The sequence below is a fragment of the Sapajus apella genome, unplaced genomic scaffold (genome assembly GCF_009761245.1).
Source record: "Sapajus apella isolate SASKATOON/1434 unplaced genomic scaffold, GSC_monkey_1.0 scaffold6, whole genome shotgun sequence".
Lineage (NCBI taxonomy): Eukaryota > Metazoa > Chordata > Mammalia > Primates > Cebidae > Sapajus > Sapajus apella.
The window spans coordinates 74,995,562-75,002,805 of record NW_022436946.1 but is presented as its reverse complement, the minus strand read 5'-3'; positions in this window follow the sequence as shown (position 1 = coordinate 75,002,805).

The window sequence follows — 7,244 nt, the reverse complement described above, 5'->3', positions numbered from 1 at the left end:
TATTGTTTGGTAGTTGTTTCAGAATAGATAGTATCTGCCGATGCTGTTAAAAGAAAGTCAAGTTCGGGCGCAGTGGCTCACGCCTGTAATCCCAGCACTTTGGGAGGCCGAGGCGGGTGGATCATGAAGTCAAGAGATCGAGACCATCCTGGTCAACATGGTTAAACCCCGTCTCTACTAAAAATACAAAAAATCAGCTGGGCCTGGTGGCGCGTGCCTGTAATCCCAGCTACTCAGGAGGCTGAGGCAGGAGAATTGCTTGAACCCAGGAGGCGGAGGTTGCGGTGAGCCGAGATCGCGCCATTGCACTCCAGCCTGGGTAACAAGAGCAAAACTCCATCTCAAAAAAAAAAAAAAAAAAAAAAAAAAGTCAAAGGCGGGGAGTGGGGGAGAAGAAAAAAAAGATAGTATCTGCCAAATATACTATTTTGTTCTTACAATTAACTATGTGTTTGTTCTAAAAAATATTTTCTGGGGAGCGGGAAAAAAAAATTTCTTTTGTTCCAAGATAGGTCTCTATTGCCTAGGCTGGAATGAAGTGGCACGATCTCGGTTTTCGCTGCATCCTGGACCTCCCAGGCCCAAGAGATCCTCCCACCTCAGCCTCCTGAATAGCTGAGACTACAGGTGCCTGCTACCACACCCAACATTTCCAATCTTTTTTTTTTTTTGGAGAGTCAGGGTCCCACTATGTTGCCAGGCTGGTTTTGAACTCCTACCCAAGCAGTTCTCTCACTTTGGCCTCCCAAAGGGTTGGGATTACAGGTGTGAGCCACCACAGCCAACATAGAAGAAAAAAAGCTCAAAATAGTGGAAAGAATGTTGCAGATTCCACAAGATCATCTTGGACTATGTGGAGGCTCCAGTTTTCTGTCCCTGAGCCCACCCCCTGTCACCCTCAATGGTTTCTGAGATAACTTGAGTATCAGATGTATAGGGTATACTTTCAGGAAAACAAGATTTAGCTATGGCACTGGTGGAATAAACATTTAAAACCTTAACCTTTGCAATGGCATGCATGTTATGAAAAATAAAAAATAAAAAAATAAAACCTTAACCTGGCAGGGCAAGGTGGCTTATGCCTGTGATCCCAGCACTTTGGGAGGCCAAGACAGGCAGATCACCTGAGGTCAGGAGTTGGAAACCAGACTGGCCAACATCGTGAAAACCCATCTGTACTAAAAATACAAAAATTAGCTGGGTGTGGGCTGGGCACGGTGACTCACACCTGTCATCCCAGCACTTCGGGAGGCCAAGGCAGGCAGATCACCTGAGGTCAGGAGTAGGAGACCAGCCTCACAAACATGGAGAAACCTCGTCTCTACCAAAAATACAAAAGTAGCCAGGCTTCTGCAAGGACAATATTAAAGAAAAAAGAAAGCAGCAAAAAAAATAAAATAAAAAAAATAAAGGTAGCCGGGCATGGTGGCAAATGCCTGTAATCTCATCTACTTAGGCTGAGGCAGGAGAATCACTTGAACCCAGGAGGTGGAGGCTGCTATAAGCCAAGATTGTGCCATTGCACTCCAGCCTGTGCAACAAGAGTGAAACTCCATCTAAAAAAAAAAAGGGGGAAAAAAAAATTAGCCAGGCATGTGGTGAGGACCTGTAATCCCAGCTACTTGAGAGGCTGAGGCAGGAGAACTGCTTGACCCCCAGAGGCAGAGTTTGCAATGAGCCAAGATGGCACTGATGATACCACTACACTCCAGCCTGGGCAACAGAGGGAGACTCCATCTCAAAATACAAAAGGCAAACAAACAAACAAAAAAAGCTTAACCTAATCAAGGCCAGGTACTGTGGCTTGCACCTGTAATTCCAGAGCTTTAGGAGGTGGAGGCCAGCAGATCTCTTGAGCCAAGGGGTTTGAGGATGCAGTGAGCCATGATCACACCACTGTACTCCTGCTTGGGTGACAGAGTGAGACCCCAACTCAAAAATAAGTTCAAAAAAATCTAAAACCTTAATCTAATCTCTTTAGGGCTGGAAAATTCTTTCTCTCTTTCTCTTTTTCTTTCCTTCTCTTTTTTGAATCCAGGCTGGAGTGCAATGGCACAATCTCAGCTTACTGCAACCTCCCCCTCCTGGGTTCAAGTGATTCTCCTGCCTAGGCCTCCCAAGTAGCTGGGATTAGAGTTATGCACCACCATGACTGGTGAATTTTGTATTTTTAGTAGGGGTGGAGTTTTACCATGTTGTCCAGGCTGGTCTTGAACTTCTGACCTCAGGGGATGCACTCACCTTGGCCTCCCAAAGTGCTGAGATTACAGGCTTGAGCCACCTCACCTGGCCCAAAAAAAATTTTTTTTTTCAGATGGAGTTTCATTCTTGTTGCCTAAGGTGGAATGCCATGGTGCTATCTTGGTTCACTGAACGCTTCATCTCCTGGGTTCAAGCAATTCTCCTGCTTCAACCTCCCGAGTAACTGGGATTAGAGGCATGTATCACCACGCCCGGCTAATTTTTTGTATTTTTAGTAGAGATGGGGTTTCTCCATGTTGGTCAGGCTGGTCTCAAACTCCCAATCTCATGTGATCCACCCGCCTCGGCCTGCCAAAGTGTTGGGATTACAGGCGTTAGTCCCCACACCTGGCCCAAAAAAATATATATATATATATATATATATTTTTTTTTTTTTGAGACGGAGTTTCGCTCTTGTTACCCAGGCTGGAGTGCAATGGCGCGATCTCGGCTCACCGCAACCTCCGCCTCCTGGGTTCAGGCAATTCTCCTGCCTCAGCCTCCTGAGTAGCTGGGATTACAGGCACGCGCCACCATGTCCAGCTAATTTTTTGTAGTTTTAGTAGAGACAGGGTTTCACCATGTTGACCAGGATGGTCTCGATCTCTTGACCTCGTGATCCACCCGCCTCGGCCTCCCAAAGTGCTGGGATTACAGGCTTGAGCCACCGTGCCCGGCCAAAAATATATTTTTAAAATATATATACATGCCTGTAATCCTATCACTTTGGGAGGCTGAGGATCACTTGAGCTTAGGAGTTTGAGTCCAGCCTGGGCAACATAGAGAGGCCTTGTCTCTACAAAAAATAAAATAATTAGCTGGTTGTGGTGACAGGCGCCTGTAGTTCCAGCTACTCAGGAGGCTGAGGGAGGATAGCCTGAGTGTACAAAGTCGAGGCTGCAGTGAGCTATGATTGCACCATTGCACTCTAGTCTGGGTGACAGAGTGAGAACCCATCTCTTAAAAATGAAGAAAAATGATGTACAATTTTATGTATTTTTTTTAATGGAAGAAAGGGGCTCTATTAAAAGTACCTGGAGTCTATGACAGTCATAATGCCTGGCCACCCTCATACAGTGATGTGGAACCCCAGAGGCCCAAGTATAACTAGGCCCTTTCCAGGACCCATTACCCAGCGTTTGCCCAGCTCTCCACTTCTGTGGTGCAGAGCCAGTTCAGATCTATAGGACCAAAACTTGAAGCCAACCCCAATCCTACCAGCAACAAAAGATGATGGTTGCAGAGATGGTAAAGAAGGCTCAGATTCCAGGCCTGCCCCCAGCCCTAAAATTGTAGTCCAACACATACTTCTTTCACCTTACCTTCTCTGTATATTTGCCTGTGTGATCATAGTCTGGAGTTTTTTGTTTTTGTTTTTCGAGACGTGGTTTCACCATATTGTCCAGGCTGGTCTAGAGCTGCTGGCCTCAAGCAATCCTCCTGCCTTGGTCTCCCAAAGTGCTGGGATTACGACATGAGCCATGCCCAGCCTAGTCTGGAGTTTTTACTGGAACTGTTAAATATGTCTTCTCATCTTTGTTTTGATTTACTGATGGGAGAAGGGAGACTGATCTCGTACTTAACTCTTCTTTTAAAAAACCAGCTGTCCTTGCTGACGTACTTGAGTGGCTTTATTCGTATTTAAGATGAAGCTGAGCTTTCTGGCCATTTCTAGAATCCCCTCCAAGCTACCTCTTTACTGAGAGAAATAACCTTTTCCCAGCTAAGAGAAGAGAAAGTAAAAATCTGATTAGTGAGGCTAATGGGATGGCTCAGCCCTGTAATCCCAGCACTGTGGGAGGCTGAGGTGGGAGTACCTGAGGCCAGGAGCTGTAGACCAGCCTGGGCAGCACAAGGGGGCCCTGTCTCCACAAAAGAATTAAAAATTAACAGGGTGTGGTGTCTCATGCCTTGTAGTCCCAACTACTCTGGGAAGCTGCAGGCAGAAGGATCTCTTCAGTCCAGGAATATCAGTAACAATGAAACATCCCATTCTTGCCTGGAGGATCTAAGTCACTTTATTGATTTTTTTTATTTTGTTTTTTTGTTTGTTTTTCTAAGTCAGTTTGATACAGAGAAACAGACTTAATTTACAACTCAGTCACAGCTGTTTCAGACAATGAGTTTCCAAATAAAACATTCCACATCTATCTCAATTAAGGCCCCTGGGTTCACTTCACAGTCAAGGTCTGATGTTGATTTTTATATATACAGCCCAAAGAAACATAACTTACTTACTTTATTTATTTATTTATAACAGAGTCTCGCTTTGTCACCCAGGCTTGAGTGCAGTGGTGCAGTCTTGGCTCACTGCAACCTCTGCTTCCCAGGTTGAAGCAATTCTTCTGCCTCAGCCTCCTGAGTAGCTGGGACTACAAGCACATTGCACCATGCCTGGCTAATTTTTGTATTTTTAGTAGAGACAGGGTTTCACAGTATTGGTCAGGCTGCTCTTGAACTCCTGATCTCGTGATCCACCCGCCTCAGCCTCCCAAAGTGCTGGGATTACAGGTATGAGCCACTGCACCCAGCCACTGACCTGAAATAGTTGAGTGTCTCCTTCCCTTATGTATCTGCTCCCAGCCAGGCATAGCCAACTAGCTTGCTGGCAAGATAAATAGTAGGAATATACTATTTTGCATTTTAATAACAAGAATCTTTTAGAATTAATTCCTGATCCCCAAAGAAATTCTGCAAATATAAGAAATTTGTGGAAATTTTAGGTGGTGTCACGCTAATTGGACCTGCCTATCTGGGAGCTGGAAGGCTTTCTAGTGTCCCATAGGATGTTATATATAAGGTTAAAGCTGCCTTTGAATCTTTACTTTTTTCTCTTGAGAAAAATCCCTATTCCTTCTATTGAAAGGTCTTAATGAAAGCTTCAAAGAAAAATGCAGATTTGTTATGAAAGAAGGATGCGTCCTTATTGGAAAGATGGTTTAACCAAAAAATACAAAGATTAAATGGTGTTCCCAATATTTCATAGCAGTCTAGATGAGAAAATCCCAGTTTTCAGTATTGTTTCTGAAGTGTTATTCTAGTTCTTTCATATGATTGACAACTAATTTTCTTGCTCATGTTTCCCTTCTTTTTGCCTTGTCCGTATTATTTATATATTTGTTGTGATATATGAAAAAACATTCCTTCCAGATAGTTGAAGTTTCCCTACTCTAAAAGAGTTCCGTTGTTTGTTGTTCATTTTTGTTGTTTTCTAAGAATTAGGGTAGAAATCTATCTTGGGCAGAATGGAAAATATTTAGGAGAATTGAGTCACATTTATACTATTATTGTGTGGACATTCTATTTTGACTCATCTTTCAAATAACAAGTATTGTGGAAACCTTTTATGAACTTGTTTTGAGTGGATCTGAACATCTGACTTAGAGACTGGGCATTACTTCTTTGAAATGTTTGTGTTTATGAAGATATACTTTGTCTGCCTGAATTTGTTTACCTGAATGTGTATAAAAATGAATTTCTGATAACTTAGGAAAATATTTCCTTTCTATTTAAGCATTAACATGTGTTTCTTAAATTGTACATTAATATAAAGCATAATTATTTTGTTTTTAGTACTAAATATTAAAAACATTTAGTATTAAAAACAAATACTAAAAAAAATACTAAACAAATACTAAAAAACAAATACTAAACAAATACTAAAAATAAGCTACATTGATTAAAATATTAAACTATTTTTGGTTTGTTTACTCATTTTCAGTTGTCAAAATAAATATAATTGGAAACAGCTGCCTTCATATTATTTTTGACAGTTCTTCACATTTGAATCTAAAATGTGTAACTTAAAAAAAATGGGCCTTATCTAATTACAATTTTTCCTGAGGTATACCTTCAGATTATTGTTCTGTAAATTAGAAGATAATTAAAAACAGAAACTGGTTATTTTAAAACCAGTACCACAGTTTTATAGGCAGATATTTTCTGTGGCGTCCTCATTTTTATGAATTGATTAGCTTCATTTGGCTATTTTACACATATTAGCAGATTTCACAGTTCTCTGTATGATTAAAATGTAGTAGAAGACTAATGAAATGTTTCTTTGCCCTTTTAGTCATCTTCAAGCTGCACTTAAACTTCTTTTCATTATCAAAACAACTTAATAATGTGATTTGATATTAGCAAGAGATTTGAAATTTTTCCATATTTTAATAATTTCTGTGATCAAATAAATATGTTTATTTTAATGTTCTTAGGATTGATTTATCTCATGCAAAGTGAGCTCTTGATTAAACTTAGAAATTAGGAAGCTAGAAGTATTGGAAATATTTTTTAAAATACAAGTTTAATATAAAATGCTATACTATTAGATAATTTTTTTTCTAAATTTATCCCTACAACACTTCTAACTTATCAAATGAATTTAAAAAGAAATACTGTGTGCTTCTCCCCCACCACATACACCAGAGAGTCTGGCCAAGATCAAAAGAAATACAATACATACCTAACATGCATTTGAAAGCATGGGAAATGCTTGTTTTACTGCTCATGCTAGAATTCCATTCCTATGCATGTATTACATAACTCTCGAAGAAGGAATTGGGCTCCAAAGGACTTTGATTTTCAATGACAATATGGTAAGGCTTAAAGAACACTGTCCTATGTGTTGACAGCCCTATAGTTCAAATTTTACTTTTCAGTAAGTCATTTCTTTAGGCCTCATTTTCCCCAAACATATATTGATAAGGATGGATTGGATAACTTTCCTGTTTTCACCATCTCTGACATTTTATTTAATTTTATTTGTTTTGACATGGAGTCTTGCTCGGTCGCCCAGGCTGGAGTGCAGTGACATGATCTTGGTTAACTGTAACCTCTGCCTCCCAGGTTTAAGCGATTGTCCTGCCTCAGCCTCCCAAGTAGCAGGGATTACAGGTACCTGTCACTACACCCCACTCATTTTTTTGGTATTCTTAGTAGAGATGAGGTTTCACCATCTTGGCCAGGCTGGTTTCGAACTTCTGACCTCAAGTGATCCACCTGCC